Below are 24,419 nucleotides of genomic sequence, written 5' to 3'. Positions count from 1 at the left end.
TTTGCCACCAGGGGGATGGCTGTCCCCAGTCATGTCTTTCGGTCAATGACAAAGAAATGTAGGGAAATAGACGGTGACACACGAGCCACACTGTTTTGCAATCTCCCAACAGACTAATGTATTGAAGCCAAATAAGGCCCTGTAGTGGGGTGGGGATGAGGGCAAGTGAAATGAGAAATAGAGAAGAATGAATGTCACTCCATTTTCCCAACTCACAATTTCAGACACAGTTCTATCATACACAAATCTTCCTAGAAAATACGGCAGCATATTTTAAAACGGCATTGTACAGAAAAGATACAAGTCATCTATGTTGTTCTCCGTGACATCTATATCATCTAACATGGTTTTTGGTACAGAGCAGATGCTTGAGAAACGATTGTCTAATGGGAGAGTGAATGGTGCACCAGGGCGGAGGGCTGACCTACCCATCTCTGGGCACCTGCCTTTCTTCTTCTGCCATATGCATGTGCACTCATGGAAAACTGCTTATCTCCTCTAAATATGTATGGGAATTGTACATTGGAGGAAAAGTAGCATTCTTACTGGAGAGCATTTTTTAGCCCGCTGACAGTGAAACCAGATGGATATGCAGCTGAGGCATGGATTAGGTGCAAGTGTCCAGTGAGTCAGGCAGAAGACCCAAGTGCCCTCATCCCCACCCCACTACAGGCCTTATTTCGCTTCAAAAGATTAATCTTTCAGAAGATTGCAAAACAGCAGAAACTTGTGCGTCACTGTCTAGTTCCCTACATTTCTTTGTCATTGGCCTTCTGAAAGACACGATTACCCAGGAGTCACAGTCATTTGTCTATACAGATGGATTGTGATGGGAAGCAGCTAATGGGAATCTACTGGTGCAGTGACTGCCACCAGTAAGTGGGAATTGGGAATTCTCCCTGCAAGAAAGTACAGCCCTTACTAGTTGGATAGCCTTGGTGAACAAATGAGGTGATTTATCTTGTGCTTTAAGGCTGTCCTGTCTTTGCTGGAATTCTTGGAGTACAACTTCTGAAAGATTTTTTAAAACTTTACTTTCTTTTGTTTTAAATAGATTCCATATCAACACTCATTGTCATCTAAGCTCAACTGCTTGAAAAGTTCATCACCTTGCCTGTCTGCAATGAGGTTTGTTTTATTTTTTTTAATGTTTTATTTATTTTTGATACAGAGAGAGACAGAGCATGAGAGGGGGAGAGGCAGAGAGAGAAGGAGACACAGAATCCGAAGCAGGCTCCAGGCTCTGAGCCAGCTGTCAGCACAGAGCCCGATGCGGGGCTCGAACCCACGAATGTGAGATCTGACCTAGGCCGAAGCCGGAGGCTTAATCGACTGAGCCACCCAGGCGCCCTGAGGTTTGTTTTATTTTTAAATTAACTTGTATGTTCATGTTTTCATTTTACACCAATGATCAAAAATGAAATGGTAAGCCCTCCTCTAATCTTCTGACATAAGAAAAAGAAAGCAAATGAACTTTGGTCACATAGTAATGTCTGAATTACAGGTGAAGGCAATGAAAGATTGTATTTCATAAGCATATTAGTACTCAAAGAATGCTGGGTAATGTCTGGGCTCCCTAGTGGATCTTGCACCCCGTTACTTTTGAGGGTGGTGCCTGGAAGAAGTTTGCAGGATTTGCCACATGGGGTGATTTGCGTGTCAATTTGGTTTACCAAATTCCCTTTCCTGTATAGTTCCAGGCTACTGTTGTCCCCCCAAATTTTTTGCATGAGATTTACAAGGTTGAAGAGAAGAAGCACAATGATCTTCTGAATCATCATGATTAAATGTAATGACAGATGGAGAGGTGCTGGAAGATTCCAGTTTGGTCTTGCTGTCACTAGAGTAAGGACGCAGGTCTGAATTCAGCTTCTCAGAATCATTAGACAATGGAAGGGCACACCTTGCCCAAGGAAGGAGGGACCACCTTGTAACACCCGGATCAGAAAAGGCCAGCTAACACCTTTAACATTTCTAAGGGCAGGCCTAGAAGGCTAGTCACGCCCTATCTGAGGGTCCTGGGCCCACTCTGTAATTGGTCAATACTCTAAATGTTGTGATTGGCTCCCACCAAAAGTATCAGTGAATGGTTAAACCTGCTGTTAATAATATTGTATAATAATGATTGGATCACTATACCTGTGTCACAATTTTCTGTAACTCCCCCTTCCCAAACTCATAAAAGCCCTACCCTGCCTTTGTTTGGGGCTCTCAGCATGGATCCACTGCACTGGTAAAGTCTGTGAGCCTGAGTTTAGGGCTGGCCAGCCTAAACTTGTAATAAAGCCCTTTGTTTTTGCATGTGTGACTCGATCTCCCTGGTGGTTTTTGGTTTTGGGGGGCGATATTGGAAACTTGAATATAACACTAGTGCCATATTCTATTTTTCTTCCAGCTCCTGACCCTGCTGATCAACAGTGGCCCCAGAGTCCAGGCCCATCACCAGATGCTTGGCAGTGGAGATATAAAGTCTCAAGGGCCTCCCATGAGCTTCCTTTGTGAGGAGGGGGTCCCTTTCCAGTGCAAATGGATTATTAATCACCAGATGGTTCCTGTTGGGAGAGGCACTACACACTGGAGTTGGAGATACCACATACCAACCTCAGTTCCACAGCTATCAGCTGATTGATCTTGGACAAGATATTAAACCTCTCAAGCCTCATTTTTTGTACTTGAGAAATGGGGCCAATAATATTAGCTACCACATAGGGTCATTGTGAAGTTTAAATGGCATATTGCCTGTAAGGCACTTAGCTTGGTAAATAGCAAATGCTCAGTAAACGTTAACATTACTGAAAATGCTGAATGTCTGAAGGGGAGTCAAGAGCCTAGAATATATGGAGAGAAGCATATGACTGAGTGTAAGTGATTTAGGATATAGGGAGAGCTGAGGTTGGAGAGACAATAGGAATAAGCAACAAGGAGGCAAGACGAAAGAACTAGGCAGTTAAGGATAGAAGCTATGAAGACTGAAGGTCTAGACCTAGTGGGCATCAAACACTTTACACAAGGTCTCTTTCTGGGTGGGAGGGTCAGGTCTCCCCAGGTTCAGTGTGTGGAAAGCTGCTATGTTAAGGCTGAGGGACTTCCTGGATTGCTCTGCTGGTGCACAGCTCTTAACCTACCTCAGATATTGAAGTTGGCTTTTGTGGCACTGGAAGAAACCCAAGATAGCTTGAATGTAGTCTCATTCCCTCCGGGAGTGTCACAGCAGCCATGGTAGGAGAAGGAGGAGTTATGCCATATAGAACATAACACCCCAACCCCAGGAAGAAGAACTGAGATCCAGGATGAATGGGTATATGGTGTAGGAGATGATAGCTAGGTAGGCAACCAGTTCATAAACCCATGTCTTCAAAGAAACCTAGGAATTTGCCCAGATTGAAGAATAAATAAGCCCACATTGCCCTCCTCCTGAACAAACCAAACAATTGTTTTCAACTGGGACATTGCCCATGGGCAACTAGAAACCTTCAAGAGCATGGAAAAGAGTCTGCAGACCCCATAGAATCAGGAAACATGATTGGAGAGAAGGATGGATGTGCAACTTTAGAGAAGTAACTGGAGGCACCTACCAGCTGCCTTTGGCTCTCTGAAAGTTTTCATGGAAAGACAGGTTTGATATCAATGAGTGGAAATTATGGGAAGATAGGTTTGTCTTAACATATTCCTGTCATTAATAATAATAATTGAAAATAATAGTCGCCATTTACCGAGCACTTCCTATGTTCTAGGCATTGTTTTTAGCAATCTACATATATTCTTGTTAAAAACCTTACAATATCCCTATAAAGTACTGAGGCACATAGAAGTTAAATAATCTGCCTATGTTTATAGAACTTGACATAATGGAGCTAGGACTCAGAACCAGGAAGTCTGTCTCCAGATCTTATGCTCCAAATGACTGCACTCTGATTCACAATGGGGGAAATTCCTGCATCCAGCAGGATTTGGGGCTCCATTATGTCTGAGCTTTGTCCCAACTCAGATTCCTTGAGGTCTTTCCAGGGCTAGGGTGGTTGGTACTCAATGCAGTTCAATAAACACTTCTGGAACACTGACCGTTCACCAGGCTCTGGGCTGGCTGGTAGAGGTACTAAGATACACAAGATAAGATAGTCCGATAATAGCGGTGCAGAGAGCTGTTCTCTACAAGGATAGAATCATAACTTCTCTCTAAGAGTTGTCAGATTTGTTAAAAAGGCAAGCTTTGGTTTTAAAATTCCCATTCCAGCTCCTTTGATCATCCTCTCCTCCCTTTCCCAGTATCAACCAGCAAACTGCACAATCGTCTGACTGTTGAAAAGGTTCCTGACAGTGCTTGGTGCTGAGGAGGCTGAGGGACGAGTGAGTGTCCATATAAACCAGACAGATCTGGCTTAAAGGCTCAGCCTAACCACTGATAAGTGAGATAAGCCACATGTTTAAAACAAAGCAATCAAAGATATTAGGTCACCCTCCATACCTACCAGTTCATGACTTATTTTCCCCCGTTTAACCGTTTAACCTAAGACTGTCAGATCTGGACACAGAAATAAAATAGTAATTGGATAATCTCCTGTGGAACCTTTTATTTTCATACCATAACATTGTTTATGAAGCAAAGGAATAGAAATACAGTTTTGAAGGAGGCAGTAATTTTTTTCTTTTTACTAAATCTAAAGTAACAATAAGATATGTTTATGATTGTCGCATTACAATACCTAACAGTTACTGAACTCTTACTATATGCTCGGCATAATTCATGAGCTTTACCTGTATTAATTCATGAATCTTTATCACAATCATCTGGGGTCAGTGTCCTTCTATCTCCATTTTACAGATGAGGAAATTAGACAAAGAGAAATTAAGCAACTTGTCCAAAATCATACCACCAGTCAATGGGGGAGCCAGAATTTGAACACTGGCAGGTTAGCCCTCAGACAACACGATTCTGTTGTTTCTATAACTGCAATTTTAAAATGAGGCCGATGTGGTGCCTGGGTGGCTCAGTCAGTTAAGTATCTGACTCTTGATTTCTGCTCAGGTCATGATCTCATGGTTGTGAGATAGAGCCCTGCGTCAGGCTTTGCAATGAGCGTGGAGCCTGCTTAAGATTCTCTCTCCTCCTATGCTCCTTCCCTGTTCACACTCTTGAACTCTCTCAAAAAAAAAAAAAAAAAAAAAAGGCAGTGAGAAGTTAAGAAATTAGCCTGAAAATCACATTGGGTCAGTGAGCATGCTCACCATTGAGGAGCCTGTCCCTGCAATTTCTGCCACTCCCAAGAGGCCATAGAAAAGATCCTTCCTTAAATGAGAAGCGGCTGTCAGTGTCACTGAAATGAGGCTTGCAGGGCTTGAATCAAAGGTGTCTGTGGAGCTGCATTCCTTCTGCAGGCTTTAAGGAGAAGCTGGTCCTTGCTTTTCCAAGGGACTTTAAGGGAACACCCATCCCTTGGCCTGTGAACCCATCATCCTGACCTCTGTTTCCTTTCTCACATTTCATTTTCTGACACTTCTGCCTCTGTCTTGTATATATTAAAAATCCATGTGGCGCACCTGGGTGGCTCAATTGGTTAAGCGTCCAACTTTGGCTCAGGTCATGATTTTGCAGATCATGAGTTTGAGCCCCGAATCAGGCTCTGTGTCGACAATGCAGATCCTGCTTAGGATGGATCTTCTCCCTCTCTCTCTCTCTCTCTCTCTCTCTCTCTCTCTCTCTCTGTGTGTATTTCTCTCTCTCTCAAAAACAAACATTAAGGGTCCCTGTGATTACGCTGGCTCACATAGACAATCAGGATAGTCTTCCCATCTCCAGATCCTTCATCACACCTACAAAGTCCTTTTTGCCACAGGAATCACAGGTTTTGGGGACTCGGCCATGCCGAGTTTCTTTGGGAAACTATTTTTCTACTTGCTACAAGTACTAACTGCTAGTGAGCACGTCAAGCAACTGGAACTGTCATACACTGCTAGTGGGAATGCAAAATGGAACCGCCATTTCAGAAAACATACCTACAAAGGCTGGAACACAGATGCAACTTTATTTATCCTGATAGCAACCTGGAAACAATCCAAATGCCCACCTACCAGGTGAATAGTAAAAGAAGCCGTGGTATATCCATACAATGGAATATTACTCAGTTAAAAACAAACAAACAAAAAACCAATGGGTACATGCAACAACATGGATGTTTTTTATAAATTGTACCTCAGGGCACCTCCAACTTCAGCTCAGGTCATGATTTTGGTTTGTGAGGTCGAGACCCTTTATGGGGCTCTCTGCTGTCAGCAAGGAGCCTGCTTCAGATCCTGTCCCCCTCTCTCTGCCTCTCCCCCATTCACGTGCTCCTGTGCTCGCTCGCTCTCTCAAAAATAAACATTAAAAAAATTATACCTCAATAGAGTTCATTAATTCCTTTTTTCTAGGAGGAATATATCACCCTCCCTTCTTGAGGAGACTAAATTGCTTCCAGAAAGCAGAGTATGTAACCATTGCTGTCTACGGCTGACCCTTGTTCTCATCACACTTGTTAACATGTTGGAAGGATGACATAGATGCCTGAAACTAACCCAACGGGGCAGTGGGGGGTGGGGGCGCTAACCTATTTGAAAGGCGGTAGAGAGATCCCATTCTATAGTTTCTCCCTAACCTGTGTTTGTCTCACCCAAGCCCCTTGGGGCCTTTGTGAGTAAACAGAATGATTCTAGAGCAACAGGCTGTGGGCACCACCAAATCCCTCATTTGTGGAGGAGACATGAATGAAATGTTTTTATAAGAAGAGTATGTGGAGAAGGAAGCAAGAAGGTGGCATTCATTCAGTCAATCCTTCATTTAACACCCATTTAAACCCCATGGAGCAGTTTCTAAGTCAAGTCAGTGTGCTAGTACTGGGGTCACTGTGCCGGTCCCGGGGTACATAAGACAGACAGAGGTCCTGCTCTCAAAGCCTCATGCCCTAAGGATTATCATTTATCACACTTTCCCTGTTGTTGGCCAACTTCCACCTCTCAATCTGGCCCATTCATCACAGCTAGAAGCAGCCAGCTCCGCCCCTGCTACTCCCCCAGGGGTGTAGGATGGTAGGAGTCCCTGTAGATTTGAAAAACAATCTCTTGGGAAAGAGCAAGTCTCCCCTTTCCTGTTCTTCTCCCTCCTTTTCCATGAGCTCTGAGGAAATGGTGAAATTAATGGGCTGGCATTAGCCCCCAGGGCCCCTTAATAAATTGTTTCTACATACCCCCTTCTTGCATTTTAATGGAAAGAAAATGGGTGTGGTAGATCTCTTGCACAATGTCAACAATGAACTGAGTTTAATTCTGTAAAATAGATTCTAAATTACATCATAAATAATGATATGGAAACAAAGAGATCTGAGCCAAAGAGATATGAACAGCTAGTTCCTAAAAGTAAAAAAATTCTGATGTGCACATAAACAATAACAATTGTGTGATTAGCTGCCCAGATCCTGGGAGGTACATTTTCTGGAAAAGGAAGAAGTTCTGGAAAGCAAAGGCTTGGCCAGAGGCTCAGACTGACATGAGTCATCTGCAGAAAGCCTTGCACATAGTAGGTACACGCTATATGTGGTTTGCTGCTGTCCTAGTTGGTGACATACAATAGTTAAACAGAGTACACAATGCCTCATCATTCTGCAGGGTGCCTGGTTTAGACTAGGCATTCAGAATTTTTTTTTGAATGCATGAACAAAGTATATTGTGGGGACCCTTGTTTCTTATAAATGGAGGCATAAGAAGACACCAACCACATGACCGTGTCTGGGTAAACAAACTCTTCCACCAGCCAAACGTGTACATTCAAAGCACTATGTTTGCATTGAAAGCATATATTGCACTCAAAGCACTATGTTATGGTGATAACAACAGTAAGGATTAGTACCTGCCTTCGAGAAGCTGCATTCCATTGTGTGCATGTAGGGGTCCTTGTGGGAGGGGACAGATAAAAAGGGAATGAGTGTATGAAAGAATAAATGGGATCATAGAGGAAGAAGGTCCTTGAAGAATTTAGAAGGAAGAAGTAGGGAAAATATTCCAAGAAAAGGGAATCTCAGAGCAAAAGGAGAAAGGACCAGTAGACCCTGTAAGAGACCCATTAGCTGTCTGTCTTCACTATGAAGCCATGAGTACCCCAGGGGCCAGGAAAGCAGAACTGGTTTAAGGCCTTCATAAGTTCTAAGAATAGAAATTTTATTACAGCACTCCTCCTGTGCAACTTGGGATTTAAAAAACAATAAATTACAAAATAAGGCCAGGGAAGTCCAACAAAGTTCTGACTTTGCCCATTTAGAATAGTTTTTAACTTAAATATCCAATTCTTTTAAAAAAAATTGTTCTGGAAGCTGTGGTTTGGGGTATTAAGGTAAGAGAAGCTCTACTGCAGGGAAAATGGACTCAGAGGATCGGTCCCCATGCATTAGGTTGGGGCAGCACCCCCAGGCAAGTCTTCTACAAAAGGCCACTCCGTATTCAAGGTTCTTTGCAAACGTAGCTCTGTTGTCCACTAGAGCCTCCTTGGAATCCTCTCTGATCTTTCACATCTGCTGTTTAACCAGCAGAGAGAGAGATCATGGCATATTGCATAAGGGTTGAGAAGCCAAGCCCAGATCCAGTGCACGTCACATCCACCCACACTCCAGGAGCCAAGCTGGTCTCACGGCCACCTAACATGATCACTGTGGAGAAACTGAAGACTGTAGGGAACTACATGTACATCCATTTCCTACGGCTGCTCTAACAAATCACCGCAGACCTAGTGGTTTCTAACACATAAATGTATTATCTTACAGTTCATAGGCTAGAAGCCCGATTTGGGTCTCATTAAGCTAAAAAGTCAATTTCACCAGGACTGCATTCCTTCCAAAGCTCCAGGAAGACTGCTTCTTTGCTTTTCCCAGCTCCTAGACGCTGCCCACATTCCTTGACTTGTGGCCCCTCCCTCCATCTTGAAAGCCAGCAACATTGCATCTCTTGTGAAGGTTGGCACCTAACCTACTGATACCATTTTGATTCTAAGAGCCAAAGGTTATGTTTTTTATTTTGGTTATTGTGTTACATCTTCATATTTTCACTTTTCTCCCCTACATTTCCAAAATTCAACTACATGTGGTGCTTAGTTGAGCTTAATGTGGTTCCCTAAATTTGTTTAGAATTGATCACCCCATATTTCAGCCCCATGCCCCAAGCACAAAAGATCAGGCAGACACACCTAAAAGAAGTGAACCAAAGTTTGTCAGGAGAGGAGTGAGTTTCCTTCCAGGTTTTTTGATGAAGCAACAGCTAAGTGACCTCCAGACCTGAGGAGGCTTTTAGATTGTTGGTGAGTCACATGCAATGAAATTAGACACAGCGAAAACTCTACAACACAACAAATATTTATTAGTAACCAGAATGGTACTCATAATGTGGTCTCTGAGTTGATGATCTGAATAAATGTATGCTTAGGAAATTAAAGCTGTGCTGTAATGTACTTGAGCCATATAGCATAAAATAAACATAAAAACGCATTACTCCTTTGGAAAAAACCAAAAGCAGAAAAAAAACAAAAGGTGGAGCAATTTGGTATAAATGCTGTATCTGAAGCACCATGTCTCAGACTCCAAATGTGGGCATGACCAAATCTCCTGACTGATTTCCAAGAGGAACCACTGAACAATCCTCAATACATAATTTAATTAGGAAAAAAACAAAATATCTGTTTAATCAAATAAGAAATGAAGACAAACCCCAGGTATTCTTTTTTATTTAAAAATCTTTTTAACGTTTATTCATTTTTGACAGAGAGAGAGAGAGAGACAGAGCATGAGCAGGAGAAGGAAGAGGGAAAAGGAGACACAGAATCCAAAGCAGGAACCAGGTTCTGAGCTGTCAGCACAGAGCCCAACGTGGGTCTCGGACTCAGGAACTGTGGGATCATGACCTGAAGTCAAACGCTTAGCCAACTGAGCCACCTGGGCACCCCCAAACCCAGGTATTTTTTAATAAACTTCAAGTTCAAGGTCAGTGAAAGGAGTGACTGGGTGGCTCAGTCGGTTAAGCATCTGGCTTTGGCTCAGGTCATAATCTCACGGTCGTGGGTTCAAGCCCCACGTCAGGCTCTGTACTGACAGCTGGCTCAGAGCCTGAAGCCTGCTTCAGATTCTGTGTCTCCCTCTCTCTCTCTGACCCTCCCCTGCTTGCACTGTCTCTTTGTCTCTCAAAAATAAATAAAAGACATTTTTTTTAGAAAGTCAGTATTAAACTTGCAAAAGCAGGAGAGCTCCCCCACATAGCAGCTCTTTGCTAAAATGCTCTGTGTGGCTGCCCAGGGCCCCAAAGTAAGAAGAATCTTTAAGCACTCAGTGTGAAGAAAGATATATCTTGCTCTAATTAGTAAATATAAAGTAATTTTTGTGTATGTTCAATATTTCTTTTTTCACCAAAAGTTTTTGTTGAATCAGTGAGGCCCTTTAAGGAAACATAGTATTAGTAGCAAATTACTTGAGACACTTCTCTCAGAACTGATTGCAACACACCACGAACAAGAAGCATTTGTCCACAGACTGCCTGGGTCATTTCCATGTGGAATGTTTCATTATTCCATGGGCCCTCAATCGGTGGTTTGCTAGAGTCATTTTGCACTGTGCACATTGCATTGTGTGCATTTCTTCCCAACTCTGTTCAGTCACATCTCATTGGTAATTTAAAATGGCCACAGTGAGGGGCACCTGGGTGGCTCAGTCAGTTAAGCATCTGACCTCAGCTCTAATTATGATCTCACAGCTTATGGGTTCAAGCCCCACGTTGGGCTCTGTGCTCAGAGCCTGGAGCCTGCTTCGAGTTCTGTGTTTCTATCTCTCTGCCCTCTCCCACTCCCACTCTGTCTCTCTCTACCTCAAAAATAAATAAACATTAAAAAAAATTTTTTTAAATGGCCACAGTGATTTACAACACCAAAAAAAAAAAAAAAAAAAAAGGCAAACGCTACAAACGAGGGCTTCATTTTTTATGAAGAACCTCTGAAAGCCGGCTGTTAAGCATTTGCCAGTGCATACTGCTGTCCCACACTGACTTTACATTTGTCTTCAGGAGATAAATGGGACAATCATTATTCGAAAATCCTGTCTAAGACTATTTTGTTTCAGTGAGACTTCAGGATCAAGAGATATAAATGTCCTATGGCTTCTAGCAGTCCCGTCAACAAAAAAAAAAGATTCGATTTCTACCAATTATGTTTTTTTTAATGCTTTTCTTGGTTATTGTCTGCTTTCTTTGCTTAGAATATAAGCACAGGAGTCTTCTTCCTTTGTATCAGTTGATGTATCTCAAGAACCTAACAACACATGGTAGGTACTCAATAAGTATTTGTTGAATAAGTGAATAAGATTTGCCTGAAGGCACAGTCTTCCTGTGATTCCCCAGGCTTTCCCTGTCATTAGTAATGCAAATTTTCTGTGGGAAAAGAGTTCAACTGCTCCCAATAATGCCTTCTGCATTCTCATGGTAATTTTATTTTTTAAAAGTTTAACATACAGTGTTTTACTAATTTCAGGTGTACAATATAGTGATTCAATACTTCCGTACCTCACCGGTCAGGACAGGGGCCCTCCTTCGTCCTCCTCACCTACTTCACCCAGCCCTACCAATCCCCCCACCCCCACCCCTAACTATCAGTTTGTTCTCAATAATTAAGGGTTTGTTTCTTGGCTTCTCTCTCTCTCTTTCTCTTTCTCTCTTTCTCTCTCTCTCTTCCCCCCCCCCCTTGCTCATTTGTCTTGTTTTTATTTATTTGTTTAGTTAGTTTATTTTGAGAGATCGAGAGGGCACACAGGCAGAGGAGGGACAGAGAGAGAGGGAGAGGGAGAATCCCAAGCAGGCTTCACACCCAGTCCCAGTGTAGAGCCAGATGCTGGGCTCGATCTCACAAACTGTAAGATCATGACCTGAGCCTAAATCATGAGTTGGACGCTTAACTAACTGAGCCACCCAGGCACTCCATCTTGTTTTTTAAATTTCACCCATCTTATAGTGATTTTATTTTGTATTTATTTTAATGTTTTATTTATTTTTGAGAGGGAGAGAGAGACAGCATGAGCTGCGGAGGGTCAGAGAGAGAGGGAGACACAGAATCCAAAGACAGGCTCCAGGCTCTGAGCTAGCTGTCAGCACAGAGCCTGATGCAGGGCTCAAACCCATGAACCATGAGATCATGACTTGAGCCGAAGCTGGACGCTCAACTGACTGAGCCACTCAGGCACCCTTCATAGTAATTTTTAAAATGCCAATATTATATTCCAATATTATTTATATTATTATTAGTGTCTTTTATGATATCCATGTGTGACTCTTCTTTCACTATTATAACAGCTACCATACCAAAACCAGAGTCAATGTTTCTGTTTTGTTTTAATATTTATTTCCCTTTTGAAAGTAATATTTCCTTTCTTCTTGTTATTCTCATGAATGCATCACATAGAAGACAAGTCTTAGCCTATGCACAGTGCAAGCCCATCTGCAGCAACTGTGAGGTATGAGCCAAGACTCCATGTCTCACCCCCTTGTATCCTTAGTCCTGGCCAGAGAGCAGGCTCAATACTTTTACTGAAAGAACAGTTCTGGGGCACCTGGGTGGCTCAGTCATTTGTGTATTGGACTTCAGCTCAGGTCATGATCTCACAGTCCATGAGTTTAAGCCCCATGTCAGGCTCTGTGCTGACATCTCGAAGGAGCCTGCTTTGGATTCTGTCTCCCTCTCTCTCTGCCATATCCTGCTCATGCTTTGTCTCTCTCTCTCTCTCCTTCAAAAATAAATAAACATTAAGGAAGGAAGGAAGGGAGGGAGGAAGGCAGGGAGGGAGGGAGGAAGGAAGGAAGGAAGGAAGGAAGGAAGGAAGGAAGGAAGAAGGAAGGAAGAGTGCTGACTTTACCTTTGAAAACACTGGAGAGACTTCAGCAATGCTCAAAGAAAGAAAAGTTGGATTTCCTCCTAAAATGTTGCACAGTCTCTGCTTCACACACACACACATAGTAGCCAGTAATCTTGGTCTTTGCCCAAGTCACCTGTCAAAGCAAATCTTTCTTATACAGGCTTAAGAGGGAGGCCAAACCAAGATTTCAACAGGAGCTGTATGCTTGAGTGAGGCTGACCGTGTCCTTGGTCTTGGCTGTCCCATCTTATGAACTCCTCTGATGTAACCAGCTTTAAGAAGTTCTGCCTAGTCAATTGACAAATCTTTTCTGGGACATCTGAGACATCCAGAAAACTTATAATAGCTTGTCTTATACCTTGCACCCTTTGTAAAGGAAATCCTTGAAACATGGACCTTGGGAAAAGCATGCTGGAACTGACTTTGGCCACTTACTGGGGCATTATATGTTTCATTTGCTAAAGCCCTCAAGCTGCTGGCATAGACACCAGTGCCACCATATTGCAGCCACTATGAAATAAACAGAAAACTATAACACTAAGGTCAGCACACCCTGAACTTATTTTCTGAGGAAGCTCTCTAGGGACCCAGGGTTGCATAAAATTCAATGGGAAAAAACAGCTCAACTCCATCTAAACTCTCTTTACCCAACATAGGATTCTGCAATCTTTGAACTTCCTGGCTGTTGCTTGCAGAATCAATCTATCATGCAGATGCTTCGTGGAAAGCTGTTTTTATTGGGGTAGCTCCTCCAAGGGTAGTTGGAGGTCAGAGAGTTGAATTTTCCAGAACCCACTGTCTTCAGCTTTGGTGCCAATTGGCCAAGGCATCAGGCAACATTTTCACAGTCAATCAAGGTCCAGGATGTTCACACTGGTGGGATGTAGAGGTATGTATTATGTTTTTATGCATGTGTTGTGTAATATGGGGCAGAGGATCCCTGCCCCAGAGGGCAAAGGGAATAATGCTGCCTCCTAGTGGGAGAGAGTAGAAAGCAAAAGAAACAGCTGAATTGAAAGTTTTAGGATAGACCAGAGGAATTGCAGAGGATCTCAGACCCAAATAAACATACAGACTCTACTCCTTCCTGCCATTTAAGAATCTGACTCTATGCACTACAAAAGACCTCTCTCTGAAAATCTCCACAGCCTTTCTTGGTAGTCTATTTGAACCCACCAACCAACATATTTTTACGACATTCTATGTGCTCAACCATGGGTCTAGACTCATAGATGACACCAGGGAAATATCAGGCAGGATTTCTGCCCTTACAAACTCTATGTGTAATTCAGTAGGAGAAACAGGCTTATACCTTAAAGCAGTGAGGAATAAATGAGTCTTTATCTGTGTGGCTCAGTTTATATGTCAACAGCCTAATCTTCCTCTGGCTCCCTCTGTCTGCTTTTGGTATTCAGAGATCTTCAGAGTCCGGTTTCTCACTCAAACTCCACCTAGCACATTTCTCTCTTACATTCTATGTTTCAGCCACTCTTGGAGTTGGCTTAAGAGGGGCCCCTCAGGGAGCCAACCTCTAACATATCACTAGAAATCTAGCAGGGCATGGAGAACAGAATTGTCAGAATCGCTCAGGGAGCGGACATTATGTGAGGTCCTGTGACCAACTGCTAAGGGTAGGGAGTGATATTCCCCAGAGCCATGCTTCAGCCACAGTGCCAGATTGCTAAATTGCTTTCTAAAGAGAGCATGTCCATCTAAGTTCAGACTGAGTCAGGGGCCAAGGAATTGACTTGTTTGGGACAGTTGAGAAGAGCAATCACATACTGCCATCAGAGGGCTCCTGGCTTCTCTCTAAACAAAATTAAAGGAAGCCAACTAAAAACAATAATAATAATAAACAATAATAATAATAATAAAGGAAACCAATTAAAAGGGGCACCTAATTATTAGTGAGCTGAGAGGGGCTGTTTGTGAGCTACTCAACTACCTATAGTTCTCAGGATTTCCCATGATATCATGTCTCTGTGTTTTGACAGTTTTGCCAGGAACCATCCCATGATATTCTATATGAATTTAACTTGAAAACTCAACTAAAGCCACTGCCTCCTCCAGAAACTCTTCCTTGACTCTACAGTGCACGCAGGACTGTCCTGGTCCATACTAGATGCCCAGTGTTTGTGCTCCCACAGCCCTTGATGTACACCTCTTATCGGGGCACTGTGTTATAAATAGCTATTAGTGTGTCTGAACCCTTCAGTAAGGCTCTAACCTCCCTCATTGGGGTGGGTGGAGTCTCATTTTTCTGTGTTCTCCAGCATCTCTACTAGCTCCTGGCCATTTCAAGTATTAGCATTCTTTTTTTAAGACGAGGGAAAAGAGAGATTACTGAGTAGGTCTAAGTAGTTGATTACGTAGCAAAAGACTTGGATTGGGTCCTGATCAATAATAGTTAAGTAGAATTTGAAAGCTCAGGGGATGATCATCCTGCCAGTAGAGTGATTCTGTGCATGAGTATATTAAACAAATAGTAAAGAATACAAGCCCAACTGAGACAGGCAAAATGTTTTTCCATATATCTAAAAACATCTAATGAAGTCCATTTCCTTTTTCTTAGTCCATATATATATGTGCAGAGGGAGGGGGGTGGATGGTGTAAATCTATATGTAGATTTGTGATATGTATACAAATGTGTATGTAATCTGAATATATATACATGTGGTGTAAATTTGTAAATATGTATACTTATACATATATACATATGTATTTATATATATATATAGTGTAAATTTGCAATTTAATTGTAAGCAGATAGAGACTTTGGTTGCCATTCTAGCTGTGAAAAGAAATTTTAGAAGCTGTAGGAGTTCAGAGGAAAAGGTCTTTCCCATTACATCCCTCTCCTCCAACTCCCCCCACAAGCTGCCTAAACAGAAAGATAGTGCTCAGGGGACATGCATAGCATGAAATTGAAATAGCTATGGGTTAACCAGAATAAGTGGTCTTTTAACCTCTTTCCCTTTCCCACCCATAGACCTCTGCTTCCTATTGGTGATCTGTTCCTTGAGCCCGAGTCGAATATTTGTTTGCAGACAACGCAGGGGTTTACTTTAGAGACTGGTGTTCAGGGCTGTTATCTGGTTAAGTGGATGGAGGTTGGAAAGTATTGAGCAATATTTCCTTTACTGGGTTTGGACATGGTTGTTCTGAAACAGAAAGGTATCAGATAACACCACTAAGCCAAACTATAGTTTTGTTTCCTGAGAAAGAATGAAATAATCAGTACGGCATTGCTGTGAGAGACTTTTGTCTGGGAGAACACCTTTTAGACCATGTTTCCAGAAAGATACTCTTAAATGGCTTCACCTGCATCTTCAGTGCTGAGCAGGCATGTTGAGAAAGCCACCCATGAGGTCCACAAGAAACTTAATAATCAAAACCATTGTCAATGAAATGGATTATAGACTACATGCAAAAGCTAATACTAGAAAACTTCTTTTATAACTCAAGTTCTAGTTAGATAACATACATGGTAAAATCAGTTTCAGGTATAGAATTTAGGGATGCTTCACTTACATAGAACATAAAACTTCTGAAAGAAAAATGGGTGAAAATCTTTGTGACCTTAGATTAGCTGAAGATTTCTTAGATTCAACACAGAAAGGATAAACCATAAGAGGAAAAATTGATGAATTGGACTTCAAAAAATTTAAAAATTGCTCTTTGACAAAAATGTAAATTGCATTGATTAATTCATTCTAAATATTTAATAAACGTCTATTATGTGCCAACACCCTTCTTTGTGCTGAATTATGTCAATGAATTAAACTCTCTCTATAATACTGAACTATTACCAAAAAAATGCACATTTCAGAAAATTTTTCAGCAAAGAAAAACACAAAGCAAAGGAAATGTCGTTAACAGAACATCTTTACTATAGTTTTCAAGTTTGCCATTTAAATGCATGGGCAGGATCCAATACCAAAGACTGATGGGAAAATGCTGAGAAATAATGATGTGTACCGCCTTTTGGAATTTGTTGAATCTTGTCCCATTTGAATAAGAATCCTGAAGCTTTGGATGTGGGATAAAGGATATTAGAGCATTGCAGGGTGGTCTGAAGACACATTTCAGTCCATGTTGTTTACTGAACTGTAAGACTTTAGGCAATCCCAGATTTGCAGATTAAGTCCTTCCACCAGCTATAGGATCTCCGACTCTGACACAAATGTCTAGCTTGTAGAGTTGTTTTAAGGATTGATGAGGTAATAATTATAAAATGCAGAAGTATACCTCAGTAGAAACTCACTAGATAGTGATGATGATGATGATGATGATGATGATGATGATGATGATAGAATCCGATCAGCTTCCAAAAGTTGACCAGGACTGAGCAGCTCACTTGTTATTTTTAAGAAATGTGTCTCCTCCCCCATGATAGCCTTAGGGTTTAGGGGAGAAAAGGGGGCACTTCCCTTCCTCCCCAATCCATTGTGCATGACAGGTGTCAGTAACTAACCTACTGTATAAAACACTCTTCAGTTAGCCTTATCTGGGCTTCAAATTTCACTTCAGGCAGACACGTCCAGTCATTTAGAGTTAATGCTAGAGATCAAATATATCTACCATTCCTGATTTGAGGATTCAGCAGGTAGCCCCAATAGACCAGGAAGAATGACTATAGATTTATTTTTTCTATAAAGGTAAAGGCCCAAGTCAAGCCTAAAAAGGGATGACCGGGGGTTCTAGAAAACACTAAGCCACTCTATATTACAAGTTTATTTCCTAAATAATCAGTTACTGATAAATTTTTTTATTTAGTTAAATTATGTTCTCCTGCTTGTTCTATACTTGGAAATAAACTATTCATCACTTACTCAACTCCTGGAATTTCCTGAAGGTAGGTTTTTGACTTTTCAGATCCTAGAGCCATACATCCCCATCCCATTTTGTAATTAGAGATGTTGTTCCTTAGGTTAAGAGGCCCTTGGGCTCTATTTGAACAGCAAATAGCTCCATGAGGCAGAAAGAAAGCAAGCCTGTAAAGTCAATGGTCTGGTGATGTGATTCAGCTAATGACAATGACACTCAAGGGGGCAGAACCACCCCTAAGGCATGATTCTCACTTTGGCCATTTAATACAATCAATTGTTGTTTTAAACCCTGAAGACCAAGGAGTGGCCCTGAGCAATTACATCAGAAGCTGTCCAAGTGTCAGTGTTTGAACTAAGCCCCTCAGGTAATTTTAATGCACAGACAAGGTTGAGCACTTGTCCTAAGGTGTTTTGAAAATTTGCAAGATACTCCTGGTAGCCCAATAATTGGGACAGAGGTGTTACTGGTATTTTCTTGGCAGAGATATTGGTTAGATGTTTTTGTAACGTCTTATAATGCCTAGGATGTTTCCTCCAATGAAAAATTGCCCTACCTTTTGAATATCCTACTGGATATTGATATAGTTGAAAAAATTATGTGATCTGGAACTTAATACTATCATACATATAAACAAAATATTCTTTTATGTTTTTAATTAGTATACCCTGAATTTTCCCAGAATGTAATCAATATGTAAATCAAGGTAGAGCCGCCCACCCCCCACCCCAGGGCTCCATAGACTAAGCATCTCAGGTCAAGATCTCTTAGTCGGTGAGTTTGAACCCCGCTTCGGGCTCCGCGCTGACAGCTCGGAGCCCGGAGCCTGCTTCGGATTCTGCGTCTCCCTCTCTCTCTCTCTCTCTGCTCCTTCCCGCCTCACACTCTTTCTATCTGTCTGTCTCTCTTTCTCTCACAATTAAATAAACATTAAATAAATAAAACAAAAGTTTAAAATAAATCAATAAGTCAAAGTAGAATTGTACTTAATTCTGTTTAAAGCTTTACTAGTACTTGCTTACCCTGTCTGATAATCCTATCACCAATGTTAGCGCTACTTGTGGTATTTGAGAAATTAACATTTGTAGCTGAGGCTTTCATTGTGATTCAATATATAGGTGCAAGCATCTGATAATCACATCATACTTTATATATTGTAATATATACGACTTTATTATAATATGCATTCATGTCATGTCTCTTTCTGCCGAAACATTGATTTTTAAATATTGTGTGTTGAGGTGGGTTATATAATTTGTAAATTTCATTTTGAGATAATAAATACAATAGTATAAAATATTTCTTATAAAAAAGACTTTAGGGTTGACTTGGATTGAGAACCCATGATCTTTGTTATTTATTGTAAGGTAGTCTCAATTTGCCTCTCTGTCTATTGAGCATGGCCATCCCAGCAAGCCCAGCGATAGGGGTATGTGTAACTTTGAGCAAGTTACTTAATGTCTATAGAGCTTCAGTTTCCTCATACCTAAAAATAGTAGTTACCTCATAGATCTGTCAGGATATTTAAATGAGATCTACCTTGAAAAGCACTTAGCAAAGTTTCTGGCATGCAGGAAGCACTACTCCTGAGACGGAGGATGAAGATGATGGTGATGATGACAAATTAAGTAGCACGATTCAGAAAGAGACCAAAGACTCTTTAATCTCTTCCTCAGTCAAGTATGTCCTCTCTCCACCCTGCTTCTTTTTTCAAGGTAGAAGGCTGCCCAGAAAAAGTATCTGGGATGCTAAATCCTGGATAGAAACACCTTGCAAAATCTCTGCTTCTTCATTCTGGTAGTTGTTCTGAGCACTATCCGTGGAAAGAAATTGAAGACATATCTGTATCTATATCTATATCTATCGATCTATCTACCTATCTATCGATATGGCTAATAACAGTTACAGGTTTTATTATAATGTCACCGTTCCAGGGGCTCAGAGACTTTGCACCTATCATGGGACACTCTTGGGGTCTTTCAAAATGAAGTCAGGAACCACCTTTTCCAGTATGTTTGTTTATTTATTCCACCTTTTTTTCACCTCATTTATCACCAGTGCCTTTCATCCCTATCTCCACAATATAAAAATTTGCAAAAGAATTTCCTACTCTTTGGAAAAATTTAAACTAAATGTTCTGTTCTATCTTAGGAACAGAAGGGCTAAAACTCTTCTCTAGGGGCTAGTGAATCATCTTAAAGCCAGGATCATAGCATTCCCTTCCAGCTTTCTGCCCAACCCTGATGAACTCCATTAGGCCATTCAATGAGTGTCCTCATTCAGTAAGGACACTACCTTTTGTCACTGTCTGAGTCCATCCAGCCTGTGCCATACAAACACCTGAGTTTTGTAAGCATAACAAGCCAGGGGTCTCTGTCCAGAGACAGTCCTCTACGTAATCTGGTCCTCACTGTCAGGCCCCTGAGTAATATGATAGGATATGTGGGCAAGGGTCCATAGCTAGCTGCAAATTTCCAGGTGAAGAAATGCTGCAGAGGTAACATAGCCACTCCATACTTTGGGTTAGGATGATCCACAAACCATTCCCGATAGAGGAGACTCCATCCCAATGTTAAGTACCCTCTGCAGTGAAGATTCCACAATCAAATCTAGTATTAGAACTCTTTCCTACTTAAGGAAAGGCATCATTTATTGAGCACTTACTAATAGCCAGAAATAGTAGTAAGTCCTTTCCATTCATTGTCTTATCTCTCACGAAAGCCGTTTGAGTTAGGAACCAAAACAATCCATTTTCCAGATGAGAAAACTGAAGTTCAGAGAGGTTACGTTTTTTAACTAAGCACGTGGCAGTCTCTATTTAACCCTCTTATGTCTAGTTCTAAGGTTCAGGGTATTAGCTGCCATGCCTTAGGCTATTACTGCTGACCTGGGCATGTTGTACATGCTACACATGCCACAGTTTACACCTGCTCCTTTGTATTTGCTTCTGGCATATCCACTAGTGTTACTCAAAACATTGTGTTTTACCAGAGCCCCAGACTAATAAGAGCAGCACTGTCCAATGGAAATACGTGAACCACGAATGTGAAACACATTTGTAATTTTAGTTTTTCTAGTTGCAATGTTTTAAAAAGTAAAACGAAATGGGTAAAATTAATGTTAATAATATATTTTATGTAACCCAATATATCTAAAATGTTACAATTTCAACATGAAGTCAATATAAAAATTATTAATGAAATAATTCGTCCTTCTTTTTGTACGAAGCCCTGGCAACATGGTGTGTATTCAGGGCACATCTCAGTTCAGACTTCCCACATTTCAATTGTTCAATAGCCACAAGTGGTTAGGAGCCGCCAAAATGAAATATCACAGATCTAGACACATAGATTCCAACCCTCTGAGTAATCTTGAGGCCTCTTCAGATGGTAAGGAAAGCATAGGCAAGATGAAGACTATGTGTCTAGTTATTTGCTTGATATACGCTAAGAAAAACATGGAAAGAATGAACTCCACAATTACCATCTATAACTAGTGATTGGCTTAGTTGTCTGAGAGTTCTGTAAGAGCTGTGTGATGGAATCGACACCATTATATAATATAAATCAGGTGTCCTCATGCCCTTAGAAGGTGCTGGACACAAGAAGATCAGGAAGCTCCAAATCCCTGAGCAGAAGTGTGGTCCATGAAGCCAACTCACCGAGGGCATCTACTAGGGCCACGATGACTGCCTGGTCCTTCTTCTTGATACATCTACTCCCACACCTGCCTCAGCTTGAAAGACCAGGGAATGAGCCAGGCCTAAGCAGCATGGTACAGGCTTTGTCCTTCTCACATTGATTTTGACATCTAGAGAGCAACGAGAAACGTCGAAGCTCTCCTTCCCCCGTCTCATGGAGAATCCTCTATTTCAGGTGTCCACAAACTTTTGCACACATCAGAATCACCCAGAAGGTTTGTTGAAATGTCTTGTTGTGCCTGACCCCAAGAGTTTCTGGTTCAGTAGATCTGGGTTAGGACCAGAGAATGTGAATTTCCAAGTTCCCAGGTGAGGCTGATGCTGCAGGGCAGGGACCACATTAAAACCAGGGCTCAGGGGCACCTGGGTGGCTCAGTCAGTTAAGCATCTGGCTTCAGCTCAGGTCATGATCTCACGGTTCGGGGGTTTGAGCCCCACGTTGGGCTCTGTGCTGATACGCCAGAGCCTGGAGCCTGCTTCAGATTCTGTATCTCCCTCTCTCTCTGACCCTCCCCTGCTTGCGCGCTCTCTCTCTCTCTCTCTCAAAAATAAATAAAAACCATTTAAGAAAAAAAACAACCAGGGCTCAGTGCTAAAAAATTAACCTATCATTTAAAATCAAGAACAAATCTAAGAAAAGGCACACTTTTCTCAGTCTTAATGAGACAAATATGACTTTTACATAATTGATGTGTTTGACTATTTCTCCACTGTTCTCCATTATTTCCTCTAGTCCAGAACAGGATGGAATGATCATGATGAGGGGAGAAAAGACTGATGGGAAGAAATGAAGGAGCAGGAAGGCTGGAAGGAAACAGGAAGATGCAATAAGATCTTTCACCTGACATTCAGGATAGTGGATAATCACTGGAATCTGTGCTCGGGAAGGAAAAGGACAGCAAGGCCACCTCTAGAGCCCTCCGCTGGGACAGACACACAGACTAGAAGCAAGTACACCAAGTCACAAAGGCATCTCACACAGAAGTTATTTTCCTCTTTGCTTCTTATTTTTTATTTCATTTTTTATTCTAATTTTTTAAAGTATTTACTTTTGAAAGAGAGACAGAGGCAGAGTGAGAGGTGCAGAGAGGGAGGTGCAGAGAGAAAGGGACACACAGAATCTGAAGCAGGTTCCAGGCTCTGAGTTGTCAGCACAGAGCCCAATTCAGGGCTCAAACTCACAGACCACAAGATCATGACCTGAGCGGAAGTTGGTCGCTCAACTGGCTAAGCCACCCAGGGCACACTTCCTCTTTGCTTTTTAAGAGGGGAAACTGTGGCTGAACTATGTGTGACAGCAGGCAGCAGCAAACACATGGAGACTTGGATGCCCCTTTGTGCAAGCTTATTCTTCTCTAACCTTTCAAGGCACCTAGATTTTAAAAAGAAAGGCAGTAAGACTTGCTGAGTTGGAAGCAGCTGAGAATTTGGACTGCATCTCCGGAGATACACACTGAGCCTCAGAACTTCCAAGAAAACTCAGTGGGAGGGGAGGAAAAACAGCACAATGACATGATGCCTTGTAGGGCCTGCCTCGGCCTCGCTGATTTGCCCAGAGATTGCATTCCAGCTGCACTGCAGTGACCCAATGTTCCAGTAAACAAGGAGGGGATGGGATGGACAGACCAGACAGACCTCAGATCAGGCTACCCTGAAGCTTTTTAAAACAGAACACAGGGGGCCAGCTGGATGAGGCTGGGGTTGGGGAGTTGCCTTCGTGCATTTCCTGGATCAGCAAGGCACACCCACACCATCCACCACACCGAATGTACACACATCCTCACTTCTGGTGGGGTTTGACCAAATACCAAAAACTCAGAGGCTCTAGTCTGCAAGAGTCAGAAACTGGTGACCTCCTTTAGGGCACTTCCCAGGAACCCCAGAACTGGACAGTGTGCAAAGGGAACACTGACTCAGGCCAGGGCAGGCCACTGACTAATGGAGTCCACTCTCTAAGCAATACTTCTGCCTTCCAGAAAAACCAACGGAACTGTAGCAGACAAACAAAGTCATTTAACAAAGTCATTCCGTTAATTTCTCCCGTTCGGCGCCATGGCATAAAACAACTGACGGATGATCCTGCGATTCCTCAGGCTCATTCTACACCCCCTGTCTCATCCCCACACACACTTATTTGCTCCATTTCTACCTCCATTTCAAAGCCAGCAGGTGGGCCTAAGTAGTACACAGAGGGGCTTAAGTAAAAAGAAGAAGAGTGCCCTGGCTCCAAGAGCAACATTCTGGAAGTTCCTTCTGTGAATGTCTTCTGCCGGGAGGAATCTGGGGCTCTGAGCCCAAATACCATATATAGTTTCCCTCTCCCACCACGTCAATGTGTGAGTGATATTCCACATGATTAGGTGAGCAGTGAATTTATTATCCACACTGGGACATCTCTGAGAATTAAAGGGGCATACTGAACACAGTTCAGGGACAAAGCTGTTCACCAGGACATCTGGCCACCCACAGGACTAGCGGGTCCATTTCTCATCCAACAAGTCACTCCCACTCTTTCACAGGCCTGCCCTCCTTCACACGTGATTTTTTTTTTATGACTGATTTGTCCTTTCCCTTTATTGGTTTTGGGGTATTATTTCTTTATTTTCTTAAATAACAGGCATCTGCAAGCAATCATTGCATCTCTACGTTGAAGGAGTGAAAAGGCAAGTTTCAAAAATTCCCCATATAAAAAGCTGTTTGATCCCATTACCGAAATTCCTAAGTGGCGTGCTCCAGCAGTCTCAATGCAGACCCTTGCTTCATTCTGAAGTTTAGTGCCCAGTTGAGTATTGTCAGCTTTTACTCACCAAATGGTCACGCCTTAGTTTTTGGACAAGCAAAACAGCATGAAAGATAATGATGATTGCTTGTGTGCTCATGGCAGGAAGAAAGCCTTTCTCATGCTATTTCCTTAATAATAATGAGAACAAAACCTGCCTCCTGTCTCTCTATGTGTTTAAAGCACCAAGCACATGGTTTCTTTTTTTTT

The sequence above is a fragment of the Suricata suricatta genome, chromosome 3, assembly GCF_006229205.1.
Source record: "Suricata suricatta isolate VVHF042 chromosome 3, meerkat_22Aug2017_6uvM2_HiC, whole genome shotgun sequence".
Classification (NCBI taxonomy): Eukaryota; Metazoa; Chordata; class Mammalia; order Carnivora; family Herpestidae; genus Suricata; species Suricata suricatta.
Note: the sequence above shows the minus strand (reverse complement) of the source record.